The sequence below is a fragment of the Protopterus annectens genome, chromosome 2.part0 (assembly GCF_019279795.1).
Source record: "Protopterus annectens isolate FY-2018-M chromosome 2.part0, PAN1.0, whole genome shotgun sequence".
Lineage (NCBI taxonomy): Eukaryota > Metazoa > Chordata > Ceratodontiformes > Protopteridae > Protopterus > Protopterus annectens.
The window spans coordinates 1,849,143,062-1,849,159,597 of record NC_056728.1 but is presented as its reverse complement, the minus strand read 5'-3'; positions in this window follow the sequence as shown (position 1 = coordinate 1,849,159,597).

The following is a 16,536-nucleotide window of genomic DNA, read 5'->3' as shown; positions in this document are numbered from 1 at the left end:
TCTCACTGGATATTCACATCCCGACCCCAACCCCTTCCCAGAACACCACAGTGAACAACTTCTCTAAAGCAAATTCACACTCCTCAAAACTGAGGTGGAATCCTTCAAAGCCTCCGGGCCTGTGGAAACTACAGACCAGACCGCAGATTCCTCTATAAACGCATTCTATGGACACCTTCAGGAATGCATGGATCATGTGATCCCGAATAAAACCAAGACCCAATCCTCCAAAGGCAGACGTCCTGTCTGGTGGACCCCAGCCATAAACAAACTACACAATAGAAGGAGGAAGCTACCAAATGATACAGCAAATTCACAAATAGGGAAGGCATCACTGATCAGTATTAGCAAATAACTACAGGCACTCATAAGATTGTCTAAGGCCAGCTTCGACAGAGATTGCACAGGACACTAAGGATAATCACAAGGCTTTCTTTAGTTATGTTAGGAACCTGGGTGGTAATTCCCAGATATGCTCAGAGGTAGTCCAAAATGTCAATAGAAACATCAAACCCACAGACATTACCAACATTCTAGCTGACAGGTTCAGTGCAAACTTCTCACCCCCCTCCACACTGAAAGGGCAAATACGTATCCCAGCAGAGTGCTGCCCCCCTGACATCTCAGATGCTCAGGTAAGAGCCCCCCTCTCCAAAGCAATACACACTGCATCAATGGGACGAGACAGTGTCTCGGGCTGTGTCCTACATGACCACCAAGACGTGCTACTACCAAACATAAACCTACTGTTCAATCCCAGCCTTACTACAGGATATGTGTCCAAAGTGTGGCGTACAGCAACAGTGGTCCCTCTACAGAAAGGTGGTGCCTCAACGGATCCTGGACACTATCGCCCCATAAGCCACACTAGCTTGGTCTGCAGAGCTATGGAAAGGATCATCATGGACCACATAGATATAGATATTGCGGACCTACAGACACTGGTTCATACCCAGTTTGGCTTTGTTAAGGGCAGATCCTGCCTCTCAAACCTGGTTGATTTCTTTGAAACAGTCACCAAGGCCATTGACGACGGGAAGGTGGTTCACACAGCCTACCTGGACCTCGCAAAAGCCTTCAAAACAATACCCCACTCGGGCATTCTAGAGAAGCTCACCAGCTTAAATATAAGCCCCTATGTCACTAGATGGATTGCACACTGGCTCAAGGACAGAACCCACATGATTAGAATTGCTGGAGCCATGCCAGACTCCAAACCAGTTACGAGTTGTGTCCCACAAGGCTCAGTCCTGGGACCTCTCTTGTTTGGTATATATTTATCAGAGGTACAGGCCAACACGGAAGGACTGTGGCTGACCAAATATGCAGATGACTGCAAACTGGCCCATAATCGACTCTCCAGCCGACACAAGCATCTTCCAAAGGGCATCATAGAAACAGACAACTTGTGCCAGAGCCATGGCCTCCAGCTGAATGCAAAAGTGTGTATAGTCATCCCCTTTGGCAAAAACAAAGTGCCCACAAAGTACCACATAGGTGGTACTCCATTATGTACAGAAGAAGTAATTAGGGACCTGGGGACCTAAGTTGATAGCAATCTCTCATTTGACAACCACGTGGCCAAAGTGGTTAGAAAGACATTGTATATAGCCCACCCCATCATGAAGGGATTCACATCTACATCAGGGGAGGACATCGTGCCTCTTTAGTCATCCCTCATCAGGCCCATAATTGAGTATAATCCCCCTGTCGGGATGTACCTTGCCAGACACCTGCAGCAACTGGAAAGACCCCACAAGTACCTCACCAAGAGGATCAAAGGGCTCAAACAGATGCCATATGCTGACCGGTTAAATAAACCCCAGCTCTACTCAGTGGCATACCGCCTGTTCAGAGGCGATCTGTGCCTAATGTATAACACCATGTCAAACCCGGAATTAATGGGCATGCTGCACCTGAGAATATCCAAATCCCATCGGGATACACGCTTGAGAGACCTGAGCCTCAGCACTGAAATAAATAGGACATGCTGGAGGGACAGATTCATAACCCAGAGGCTCACTTCACTCTGGAATAAAATCCCAGTCCAGGTTAGGAAGAGTCCCTCATTGACTCTCTTCAAGAGGAATCTTGATGAGTGGATGGGACATTGTAGGTTTACCGGTATCACTTCTGTGTCACTGTTAGACAGAGGCACAGTATACTAACCTCGGAAAAGGGCATGGCAAGATATATTTACATTGGATGGCGACAGCCAAACACATTCTGGCTAGGTTCTTAAATGCCCTAGGGCAGATTGCCTAGTATGATGCTATGAACCTATGAACCTATGTACCTTGTTCCCCATTAGCCCTATGTGCTGTTAATCACCATGGCAATCACAATACTATGGTAGCATGTTCAAAGGTCAGTTGTCAGTCACTTCTATGCTACAGTTGTGGAATATGTGGGTCATGTAGCAATGTCACAGCTGCCACATGTACACAGTCAACCCTCTCCCCTACACATGGACGTACAACACATGTATGAGATGGAACCACATAGCCAAACTGGGGACTAAGCACTCTGAACCCAGTACTGGCATAACCTGTCAGGTGGCATGCAATACTACAGTGACTACAATACCAGTCTGATGTAAACCTACACTGACAGCAATACAAACACGTGAACACACTGGGCCATTCGTGGAGCCTTAGAATAACATCCTGCCTGAGTGGGACACACCTCTGCAGCTGGCACACAGGCATACATTATGCCTGAACACATCGCACATAACACATAGCACACAAATCCTGTGGCCAGTCACAGCCTGTACGGCTAGACAACACACCTGCCACAGTTGTGTTAGCTACCTTTATTGTCCGGTACAATATGGTCAAGCTCACCAGGCTGGACAAGGTGAAGGTCACAGTGATATGCCTGTGGGGCACTATGGTCCACCACATAACACAAGCATACAGGTCAGTCAGAGGCATGGACACATATGACTCAGTCATTGTCCATGCCACATACCTTCTCCTGCTGTACTTGTAGGGTGCTGACATCATCAGTGTTTAGAAAGGGGAATGTGCATCCTGTAGCCTGTTCTCCTAGTTGCCAAAAGGGACATTTCCCTCACACACACTAACCCCCCTCAGCCAAAAACACACACTTGCTATTTGCAGGATTCAAACCCCTATCTAACGACACTCGAAACAGACACATTAGCAGAGTGCGCTATTCGCATTTCTAGGAGGCTTTTCTTCTCTTGCTGTACTTATAGGGTGCTGACATCATCAGTGTTTAGAAAGGGGAATGCGCATCCTGTAGTCTGTTCTCCTAGTTGCCAAAGGGACATTTCTCACACACACTAACCCCCCTCAGCCAAAAACACACACTTGCCATTTGCAGGATTCAAACCCCTATCTAACGACACTCGAAACAGACACATTAGCAGAGTGCACTATTTGCATTACTGGAAGGTTTCTCTTCTCTTGCTGTACTTATAGGGTGCTGACATCATCAGTGTTTAGAAAGGGGAATGCGCATCCTGTAGTCTGTTCTCCTAGTTGCCAAAAGGGACATTTCCCTCACACACACTAACCCCCCCTCAGCCAAAAACACACACTTGCTATTTGCAGGATTCAAACCCCTATCTAACGACACTCGAAACAAACACATTAGCAGAGTGCGCTATTCGCATTTCTAGGAGGCTTTTCTTCTCTTGCTGTACTTATAGGGTGCTGACATCATCAGTGTTTAGAAAGGGGAATGCGCATCCTGTAGTCTGTTCTCCTAGTTGCCAAAAGGGACATTTCCCTCACACACACTAACCCCCCTCAGCCAAAAACACACACTTGCCATTTGCAGGATTCAAACCCCTATCTAACGACACTCGAAACAGACACATTAGCAGAGTGCACTATTTGCATTACTGGAAGGTTTCTCTTCTCTTGCTGTACTTATAGGGTGCTGACATCATCAGTGTTTAGAAAGGGGAATGTGCATCCTGTAGTCTGTTCTCCTAGTTGCCAAAACGGACATTTCCCTCACACACACTAACCCCCCTCAGCCAAAAACACACACTTTCCATTTGCAGGATTCAAACCCCTACCTAACGACACTCAAAACAGACACATTAGCAGAGCGCACTATTTGCATTACTGGGAAGTTTCCCTTCTCTTGCTGTACTTATAGGGTGCTGACATCATCAGTGTTTAGAAAGGGGAATGTGCATCCTGTAGTCTATTCTCCTAGTTGCCAAAAGGAGACATTTCCCTCACACACAATTCCCCCTTCAGCCAAACACACACACTTGCCATTTGCAGGATTCAAACCCCTACTTAAATATGTTATGACACTCGAGACAGACGCAGCAGCAGAGTGTGTTATTCACATTACTGGGAGGTTTCCTTTCTCTTGCTGTACTTATAGGGTGCTGACATCATCAGTGTTTAGAAAGGGGAATGTGCATCCTGTAGTCTGTTCTTCTAGTTGCCAAAAGGGACATTTCCCTCACACACATTAAGCCCCCTCAGCCAAAAACACACACTTGCCATTTGCAGGATTCAAACCCCTATCTAACTATATTATGACACTCGAGATGGATACATTAGCAGAGCGTGCTATTCACGTTACTGAGAGGTTTCCCTTCTCTTGCTGTACTTATAGGGTGCTGACATCATCAGTGTTTAGAAAGGGGAATGTGCATCCTGTAGTCTGTTCTCCTAGTTGCCAAAAAGGGACATTTCCCTCACACACAATTGCACACACACTAACCCCCCTCAACCAAACACACACACTTGCCATTTGCAGGATTCAAAACCTTACCTAACTATGTTATGACACTTAAGAAGGATGCATTAGCAGAGCGCGCTATTTGCATTATTGGGAGGTTTCCCTTCTCCTGCTTTACTTATAGAGTGCTGACATCATCAGTGTTTAGAAAGGGGAATGTGCATCTGTTCTCCTAGTTGCCAAAAGGGACATTTTCCTCATACACACAATTGCACACACACTAACCCCCCTCAGCCAAACACACACCTTTACCATTTGCAGGATTCAAACCCCTACCTAACTATGTTATGACACTTGAAACGGATGCATTAGTGGAGCATGCTATTTGCATTACGGGGAGGTTTCCCTTCTCCTGCTATACTTATAGAGTGCTGACATCATCTGTGTTTAGAAAGGGGAATGTGCATCCTGTAGTGTGTTTTCCCAGTTGCCAAAAGTGACATTTCTCTCCCACAGAGTTGCACACACACTGAGCATTTGCAGGATTCAAAACCCTACCTAATTATGTTATAACACTTGAGACAGACACATTAGCGGAGCGCGCTATTCACATTACTGGGAGGCGTCTTTTCTCCTGCTGTACTTATAGGGTGCTGACATCATCGGTGTTTAGAAAGGGGAATGTGCATCCTGTGGAGAGGCAGATGCCAAGCACACTCTGGCTAAGCTGTCATTCCCTAGGGCAAACAGCCTAGTGTTGACCTCTACACCCATATGTTTAATTGTCAAATGCACATTATTTGTTGCTGATAGACTGTTTGCACGTCTTTATTGCCATAGCATTCCCTGTTTGTATGAACAACTTGTGTATCTGTGGAAGATGTTTGCATATGGGAGGAATCCGCTATATCACGTATGTCTCTGTAGTCATTTAACTGTGTGCACTGGGCAGACTGCTGTAATGTGGTTGGTTCCTGGAATAACACGTAAAAATACCAGATATGTGTGGCCAACTGCTAAACTGAGATTTGGCCTAAGTGTGTGAGCATGCCCAGTTCAGCCTTCCATGGCATGTTGTCTGACATATGTCTCATTTATCAAAGTGTGTGAGCATGCCCAGTGTGAGCATTCCATATGTTGAAATCTGCAGCCCACCACATTTGTGGATGAGTGTGAACTTCAACAAATATCTCCCGTTTATGGTTGTGTGTTGTGTGTCATGTTGTGTAGTTACTGTACAACTGCTTTGTGTGTGAACACAACAGGATTATACTGTGCCTGCAGGGTTTGCATGGGATACTTTGCATACAGTTGTCAACATCCTTTCACACTGACCTAACACTGTAGTACTGTATAGTGTACTGGTTCAGTACTTTGACTGTGGTGGACAGTATCCTGGGCTTTAGTGCTATCACTGCTTTACATTTCCATAGTGAGCACAACAGCCTGGTTAGGGGCCAGTTGTGTACATCTGACCATGTTGCATTATGTTCAGATATGAACTACTTAAACCAGGCTTGTCCAACATTGGTAGTGTATTCCACAACATAGGTGTACATTTGCAAACACTAGCGATATGCCCTAGTCCATTTCTAATGCTAGTCGGAGAGTGTGTTTGTCCTTCACACACATTGTAAGTGGAGTTTGCCATGACATATGTCATGGTTAGTATACTGTGCCTCTGTCTACCTGTGACATGACAGTGATACCCAGGATAAAGCTACCATCTCCCATCCACTCATCAAGATTCCTATTGAGGAAAATCGATAAGTGACTCTATGGGTAGCCTGTACTGGGACTTTACTCATGGGTGGGGGTGGCTTCTGTGTTATGGATCATGCAGTACAGCTTGTCCTATGTAAGTCAGTGCTGGGGTTCAGGTCGCTCATGTGCATAGCTCACTGCCATTCAGATTGTACAAGGTGCAGCATGTTTATTGATACCAGCAACACAGGCAACACATGGCATCTGTGCAAGCTCTTTGATACTCCTGGTGAGGTACTGTTGGGGACTTTACGGTTGATGGAGGTGTCTGCTGAGGTACATCCCACAGGGGCTATTGTAGTCAATTGTAACACTGATGAAGGATGACTGCAGAGCCACAATGACCTCCCCTTATCTAGATCTGACAACCTTCATGATTAGGTGGGTATATGGTATGTTTCTGTAAACACTACAGCACATGTTTGTCCAATGCAGGATATCTATCACCTTGTGTCCCCAGGTCTCTCATTGCATGTTAAGTACGTAATGGGTTAACACCTATGTGGTAATTGGTGGGCACTTACTGTATATCCATGGGGGTTGACTATACACTTTTCTGCAATTAGCTTGCTGACATGGCTATGGCACCAGTTGTCTGTTTCTATGTGGCCCTTTTGTGGGATGCTTGTGTCAGCTGGTGGATCATATATGGCGAGCAGTTTGTAGTCCTCTGCAAATATGTTCAGACAAAGTCCTTCCATGTTGGCCTGTACCTATGGGACATATATACCAGACGAGGGAGATCCCTGGACCAAGCCTTGTTTGATGCCAGTTATATCTGGTTTGTAGTCTAACATGGCTGCAGCATGTCTGACCATGTCTGTTCTGTCCTTGGTCTGGTTTGCAACCCCTCTACTGACATAGGGGTTTATATTTAAGCTGGTGAGCTTATCTATAATGAACACATAGGGTATTGTATAGAAGCCTTTGCAAGGTCCAGCTACGCTGTGTGGACCACATTGCCCTCATCAATGACCTTAATGACTGTTTCAATTGAGTCAAACATGTTTAGGGGCAGGATCTGCACTTAAGAAAGCCACACTGGGTAGGGTCCGGTGTCAGTAGGTCCCCAATATCTTTATGTCTGTGGTACATGCTGATCCTTTCCATAGCTGTGCAGACCAAGCTTCTCAGGATTCTGGGGTGGTAGTTTTCAGTATCCATTCAGGCAACACATTTGTTGAGAAGGACCACTGTTGTTGTACACTGCTCTTTGGGTACATATCCTGTGGTAAGGCTGACATTGAGCAGTAGTGTGATTTGGCATTCCATTCGTCTTGGAGTCCATGTTGGACTCAGCCCAGGACACCATCTCATACCATTGCTGCTGTTTGTTTTGCTTTGTAGATGCTAGCTGTTACCTCAGCATCTGCAATGTCAGGGGGCCAGCAGTCTGCTGGGATAGATATTTTGCATTCTGGGGGGGGGGGTTTGCACTGCATCTGTCAGGATGTATGTTGGCAATATGTGTGTGTGTTTGGTATGTTGTTTGTGATATTTGTGTGATTCAGAGCATATCTGTGAATTCCCAACACATTTCCTACCATCAGTTGTGAAAGCCTTGGGATTATACTTAGTGTCCTGTACAATTTGTATCTTCATAGGTTCATACTAGGTTATCCACCCTAGGGCATTTGTTAGCCTAGCCAGAGTGTGTGTGGCTTTTGCCACCCCTTGCTATGTGAATATTATGGCCATTTATGATTTGCTTTGCTGTGCCTGTGTCTGGACATGACACAGTGAAGACCCCCAGTGTAACTCTACAATCATCCATCCACTTGGCAAGATTCCTCTTGAAGAGTATCAGTGAGGGGATCTGCCTAACATGGAGTGGGATTCTGGTCCAGGGTGTGGGGAGCCTCTGGATTATGTATCTGTCCCTCCAGCACATCCTATTTCATTATTTGTTGAGGTTGACATCTCTCACTCTCACAGCTCCGATGGCTTTGAGTTTTCTGGGGCGGAGCATGTCCATTACTCCTGTGTTGGGCATGGCCTTGTACAACAGGCATGCAATGCCTCTGTGTAGGCAGTATGTGACTGCATTCAGCTGGGGTGTCTATAGCCAGGCAGCATATGACATATATTTGAGACCCTTTATCCTCTTGGTGAGGTACCTTTGAGGTCTTTCTAACTGCTGCAGGTGTCAGGTAAGGTACATCCCATATGAGGCATTGTACTAGATTATGGGTGTGATAGGAGAACAGTATAGGGGCACAATGACCTCTGTTGACGTAGATGTGAATCCTTTCATGATAAGGTGTCCAATGTAGACAGTCTTCCTAGCCACATTGGCAATGTGAGTGTCACATAACAGGTTACTGTCCACTTGTGTCCCTAGGTCCCTGATTACTCCTTCCATACATAATGGTTTACCACCTATTTGGTAATTTGTGGTACCTTGTTTGGTATTTGGTGGGACATTCATACGGTCCAGTGTCTTCAGGATGGCTGGGTGGGGTTCCTGTGTGTGAGAGTGTGGTCTGTAGCATGCTACAGACTGTACAGCAGTCTTGCCTACAGTTAGTTGCACATGGGTGGACTCCAATGCCTTGTGCATTGTCAGTTACCTGGACGTATGGGTGTCTATGCTGAATATGGATACTCACCCTCCTTTTATGTTTTGTTCCAGGTTTTGGGGCCATGACACATGATATGTGGTATAACCTGGTAGTGCTGGTGTGCTTTCAGGAGGCTTGCAGCAGGTTTCTGTCACTGCACAGACATCGATGTTCTCCATTCTGGGGATGGCCTCGGGAGCATGCATATTGGGGTTTACACATCTGGCATTGGTCAGCATTACTCTTATGTTTCTTTCCACTTATGTTTTCTAGGGTGGTGGGTTAGTCTTTTCAGCCTTGCCTACAAAAGGCTCTATGGAGGTGGCAAAAGCCTTATCTAATATCCAGACGCCCAGGGGTAACAGGTGCAAGCCATCCCAGGAACAGCTGCGTGGCTTGTCAAGCATGACATCCCAAGCAGACAGACATTGGATCCCCTTGGAATGACACCAGTAAGTGTGCCACTTGCTATGACTGATCATTCCATGTTTGTACTGTGGCATTATTCTTGGTAAGGGTAGGATGCTGCAAACGGTGAGTGTCATACCAGCCTGGACTACATAATCAGAGAGCTCATCTATGTCTCTTTTCATGTAGTCTAGGGAGGTACATCTCAGGTCATTCACACCAGCATGGACTATGACTGCATCATATTTCTACTTGCTTTGGGGTGACCTGCATACTTGTGTTATGTGGCGTATTGTGGCAGCCTACAGGCAGCTTACTGTACCCTTTCCCTTGTTCAGTCTGGTGTGCGGGACAGCAGTGTGTCTCGCTATGGAGTCACCTATTACAACTGTATCAGGCATGTTGTTTCTCCTTCTGGCCTGTGACTGTTTGGCACACCAGCTTTGTGTACTATGTGTTGCATGTGCTATGTTTGGAAGTTGTTTGATTGGGTGTCTGCTTTAGAGGCTTCTGTTGGTGTGCTGTGTTTGTAATTTGTGCCTCCGGGAATGTTTTTCTGTGTTTATGTCTTTGGTTTGCAGTTGTGATAGGTCTATGTGGGACTGTGTTTGTGGTGTGTGTGTGGTTACCCTCTCCTCCTGACTAGTTTTGGGAGTACTGAGTTGAGGGAGCTCAGCCTCCAGTTTGGATAGATGGTTGCATCTCTCACATATATTTGTATTTCTTGGGGAGTTGGGGTTGTCTGTATACTTGGGGCAGGTGTAACATTGCCTCAAGATTCACAGATTCAACTTGTTGTGGCTGGCCTTAGTGGATTGTATGTGTGGACATATTTTATTGCCATACTACTGATCAGTGATTACTTCATTGTTTATGTTTGCTCTATCATGTAGTAGCTTCCTCATTCTCTTGCATGGTTTGGTTATGGCTGGTGTCCACCATGCCAGATGCCTGCGTGTATGGCATTGTGTCTTGTTTTAATTTAGGATTGCATAATCCAAGCATTCCTGGCAGTGTTCATGGAATGGCTGTATTACAGGTTCTGAGGTGTGGCCCATATTTTGCACCTGCACAGGACCTTTAATGGATTCCACATCAGTTTGGAGGAGTGCAAATATTGCTTTACACATGTTTTCCACTGTGGTTTTCTCGCCAGGGACTGTGGTCAGGATTTGTATATCCAGTGTGATTACTCTATGGTCTGGTTTTACCAGTGAGCAATACACTTCTCGTCTTGCCATCCAGTACCCATGTTGCTGATTATCACATCCAGTATGCTTACCCCTCTTGTGGGAGTGGTACATTGTTCCTGGGCATTTTGGTTTATGGATTCTATGAACTTTTGTCCTACAGTGTTGGAGCTAGTATAATGCTCCCAGTCTATGTCTGGGTATTTTCAGTCACTCAATATAATGTGGTTTGGAGGACTTGATATATTCATGTATTCCAGCATAGGCCAGGTGCAGTTCCTGGTGTTGGGACAGTAGTCCGTAGCAGGCTATAAACTGGGGGGCAGTTTTAGCCACTGTTACTTGACCATGGCTAGTCCATGCTGCTTCTTGTTGTGGTACCAACATGGGGTGTGGTTATCCTTGACAATTATTGCTAGTCACCCTCCTTTTGTAGCTTGTTCCATGTTTTGAGGCTGTACAGCACAGTATGAGGTGTAACCTGGTAGTGTTAGGGTGCTGTTGTGAGCCTTGACTCAGTTTTCTGTTACAGCACAGATATCAACATTCTCCATACTGGGTGAGTTTAGACTGCATGCATCTTGCTGTTTCGACTTATCCCTTATCTTATTCTTATCCCTTCTGATACGTATGGAGGTAGGTTTGTGTTTTGAGCCTTACCTATTCAGGGCACGCTGTGGGTAACAACAGCCTTTGCCAGTATCCATACCGCCTGCACTGATAGGTGCACGCCAGTCTTAGCAGGTGGAGCATCATGTCATGCTCAGCATGTCATCCCAGGCTGGCACACATTGGATCCCCTTTGAATAACTGAGATACTTCAGTCAATTATTGCACTTGATCATCTCATTGTCATATTGTGGCATGATGCTTGGTGAGGGTAGGATGTTAGTCAGGGTCCTCAGGTGTGCATATAGTACATTGTGTTACATTACTTAACACATGGCATTCATGCCTCAGGTGGTGCTGCAGGGCTGCCTCTGTCGGATGCACATATTACACTCCCTGTACATGTTTGTGAGCAGGTCATGTAATTTTAGGCATCCCTGTTATTATCTGAGTGTGTCAGAGGGGGTATCATTCCCAGGGTTCCTACTGAGCCAGTGTATGTGCTATGCGTTGCCTCTTTGCCAAGGCCAGGGCATACTGGGCACGCCTCCTTCTGTCTACTGGGGCAGGCTCAGGTTGTTCCTCCTCCGAGTCACGCTCTGCCTGTGATGGCCTTGGCAATGGTGGGGGGCTGTTTGGCCCGCCCTATGCTGGTCCTGCTGCAGCTGTTTTCGCAAGATCATATTATGTAGCATAGCACATACCATGACAATTTGGGTACATGTAGTTGATGTGTACTGCAAGGCTCCACCAGATGTGTCCAGACACCGGAACCATGACTTGAGCAGCCCAAACACACGCTCTATTACATTATGTGTTTGTGCGTGTGCCTCATTATGGCATTCCTGTTCAGGTGTGTGTGCGTTTCTGATGGGTGTCATCAGCCACGGCTCCAGTGCATAACCTGCATCCCCCACTAGGTGTCCGTGGGATGTCCCCATTGGCAAATGTCTGGTACAGCTGTGTCAAATGCCAGATGTGGGAATCATGGTAGCTCCCAGGGCAGCCAGCACACACATTCATTATTATGCCCTGGGCATCACACACAACCTGGCAGTTGATGGAGGGAAGCCCTTGCGGTTAATGTATGCCCTACCCCGCTCACCGGCTGGTGCTTTTGATGCATATGTGCGTGCAGTCTATTGCACCCACTACCTCAGGGTATTCCGCTATTTGCTGGAAGAGACGATATTGCTGGCCAATACCTCACGGGCATTGGGGAAATATACATGATCACCGACATGTGCTGACATGGCATCCAGGAACTGGTGCAGTACCCTGGAGGCTGATGCCTGTGATATCCCCATCATATCACCAGTTGGTCTCTGGAAGGTACCTGTTGCTAGTATTCTTAGGCCAACACATACCTTGGTTTCCACTGGGATGGGTTCCCCTCTGTTGATTCTGTGTGTGAGGCGTGGCCTGCACAGCTCCACTATTTGCTGCAGGAGGTCTCTGTCCACCCTATAGCGCTCTACTATCTCCAGCTGATGTAACCCATGGTAGGTGACCCTGGGCCTGTACATTCTCTCCGTCTCCTTACTGTGGGTTGTCTGGCACCATCTGCATTGTCACCACCCTCAGCAAGTCGCCTATGTCTCATTATGACAGCTATGGCAGCACCTAACATTTCTGCTCTGAGTTCAGCTTTTTCAGTTTTCACTTCTAATAGCTTACTCCTGTCTTGCAGTGTCTCTTGAGAGAAACATCTTGCACTGCTGTTTGCAGATTTTTAAGTGTTGGGCTGAGCTACTATTCTGCCTGTGTAATTGCCTGCTTCTAATTGTTTTCACCTGCTAGCTCCAGCAGTATTCCCTGGTAGCTTCCTACTAATTATGTTGCTTCCTTTTTCCTTTCTGTTTCCTCAGGGGGGAGCAGCATGTATACCAGCAGAAACACGCTCACAGTTGCTTACACACGCGCACACATGCTTACACGGCTCAGAATCGTCTTATCTGGGTTAAAACGCATGCACACCAGCTCAAACAGTGTTACAGGTCTGCCAACAGGCTTCTACATGCTAAGTCTGCCCTACATGCGCGCACACCCGCGCAAACAGTGTTAAACAGCTACCAACATGCTCCCACATGCTCAGTCTGCCTTACACGTGCACACACTGTCTTACTCGTGCTTCATGGTGCACACACGTGCGCATGCACGCCCAGCAAGAAACTTTGGTGTAGGCAACAGTATACACCTTCCATTTCCTGACTTTCTCATGCTTATCTAGTGGCACACCTCTTTCCATGATAACTGTCTGACATCTGTCATGTAACTCTGACCTCCAATGAACTGCATTTCTTTCTACCATTCCCCCCTGTGATGTCACCTATCTCCTACTCTGTTCCTCCCCCTTCTCTAACTCTTACACTACTCAGAATGTGCTCATTTGCTATGTGACAGTGGAATTCAGTATCCTAACACTCATTTGCATCAGATTGCCTACTAATGCTTAATTACATCTCTTAGACTCAGCTTCCCCCCTTAGCAACCACTACACGGTGGCCATGTTGTTTTTGGTCTGCTGGTCCCTGCATTGAAATTCCATGTATTGCATAAAACCCACATTTGTGGGTTTATAACCTTCATTTTTATGTTTTATACAGCGCAGCCTGTTTGCGTGGGGCTGCGCTGGGTTTACACAATTATATTTTTAATATTTTTGCATCAGGTTACCTTGCCAATGGCCACATATTTGGCCATTGGCATGCTGCCTGACACATATGCACCCTTTATTTGGAGCTGACATGGCTCCATTGCGTTTTTTGCAGAAACGTACTCAGTTGTCAACTGAGTACATTTCTGCAGCTAAAACGGCTCTTACACGGGCTGTTCTGGGCTTCCTGGATCGCTAATCATCCTCATTTGCATGCTATTCGGCTGCAAGTGAGGTGATTAGCTTATCCATGCCCACTCCGTGTAAGAGACGTTTTAGCTTGTCTCTTACACGGACTTTGGGCTGTTCCTGGATCGCGAAGGCTGCATGGAGTCTTACACTACTCTTAGACTCCGTGCAAGCCTTCGTGAATCCAGCCCTATGTGTGTAACTTGAATGGTTGCTGAGATATTGCAAGTAGTTTATAAAATATTACAAACATAATAGGCACTGTGTTTGCAGTGATTTATAAAATTTGATTTAAGACCTAGAACCTAAAGAACACTACCTCTACAAAAAAATAGTTTGTGCTGAAGAGTTTGAAATTTACACTTTTTTAGTAACCTCTGTGGTTCCAGAGATATGAACATGCTTTTGAAATGCAAGAACATAATTTTATTCTTTCAAAAACCTTAGGTTCTACCCTTTGGATGTAAAAGTGCAAATTTCCAGAGCTCCATTGGAGGGATGAGTTAAAAGCTAAGCCATCATGGGAATGGAGAAATATTTTAATAATAGGGATGACCGCAAGCTGGGATATGAAAAGTAGGCAAGACAAGACTGTAATTTAATGGAGGAAATCTGCAAAGGAACCAGAGTACTGGGAGCAAATAGCTATGAAGGAACTGTAATAGAGCAGTAAGAAACTAAGCAAAAGTCTGGAGAGCAGGCTAGGAACTGCCCATACATCACAACCTCGTAGAGCAAGAAATCTGGGAAAGCCATAAATAAAAGTGGGACAGAGGCTCAAAAATTGGGACAATTTTTAAATACTCTTGCAAACTTAGAAAGCAGATAGAATAACAGGTTTTGCATTAGTCTAATTTTTTTGAAGGGTATGAACTGTGAAATTCAAATGTCTGTCATTATTTTATAACTTCAGTCTTTAATGATTTGCCACTAATTTGCCAAAAAAACCACAATTTTATGAAAAAAGGACCAAAAATATGGGGCAAAAATCTGGACATTCTGCAAAAATCTATACAGGTAAGAGGTACAGAACTGCCTTCCTTACCAAGTATTAATAACATAGTATAGGCAAAGAGAAAGGCATAGTGGAGTGTTAAGTAAAAGACCAGCTCTGGTAGTAGAGATCTTAGTTTAGTCTAGAACAGAAGATGCTGTTACAAAGGTGTAATCAGTAGGGCATATAATATAATGGGTAATAACCATTAGAATCAATCAAAAGAGATTAGAAAATATTAGAAAAAGAGAATGGAAAGGCAATTTACAAAAGAACAATTGAAAGACATTTGCATGGTTCCCAAGTATGCAACAAATTCCAAAAGGTTTAGCATTTTTTGCATATAAAAATTTACACAGGTATTTATATAACCCTAGCAGACTTCAAAGAATATTATTTAGATAGATAGCACATGCTGGAGGTATGATTGGAAAAAAATAATTGGCAACATGTTTTTTGGAAAAGTAACAAGTGGGGCACATTTTAAAAATTCCCTATAGCGTACTTTGTCAGAAATGTCAGCGGAGCAAACAGTTGTAACTAAATAAATGATTATTTTGAGTTCACATACAGGATCTGAATTGCTTACACATAGTAAGACATTACTAAATTTAATGTTAGTGGCTGCCAAAAAACAATTGCTAGAAAATGGAGCTCAAATTATAAACTAAATGTGATTGAAGTATTAAATACTGTAAAGGAAATAAAAGAGTTGAAGGTGGGTTCTTCAGAAAAGGGAAAGAACAACTTATATAGAATAGCATTAATAAAACAAAAAACAGAAACAAAAATTGTTAAAACCATTATTTAAAATTCAAAAGATTAGCACTTTTGACATTTAAATATTCTCCCAGATTCACTAATTTTCCATGAAGGACTAGAAGTCCTGCACAGAAGCACCCGTTTAGGAGCAGGACAGCAGCGCACCATGCATATTAATGAAGGCACACTGCCCAAGATCCTAGGCTTACACGGAGCATGTACGAGTGCAGGGAGCATGTTTGAAAGCAGAGCTCTCAGAATAAACATGCCCCTGCAATGCAGAACAGCAGAAAGTGGTTAGAAATGAGCGAGACCACTCATAGATGTCCGCATATCCCCGCCAACAGTCCCCCATATGTACAACAGCAACAGTACATATAAATTAAATGAAGAAACACTTTTATTTTTTTTTTTTAAACATCTGACTACAGCTAACAGTAGGTGCACGGGTGTGACCATCACTTAGCTATGGTTAAAGCAGCTTAAAAGGCTGAAGAGGATAACAATAAAGATATATGCAACCGATGTAGCATAGCAATAGTGTAGTGGGCAGAGCATTCACCTAATGCACGGGCATTGCTGGTTTGAGTCCCACTGCAACATAGTCTATTTTACATGGCAAAGCATGTTATAAGCAATATTTTTGTTGCAAAACCCACTAAAGAACATATATTTATGAACTGGAGTACTGCAGGAAATGCACGTGAGGTGTCAGTGTCATAATGA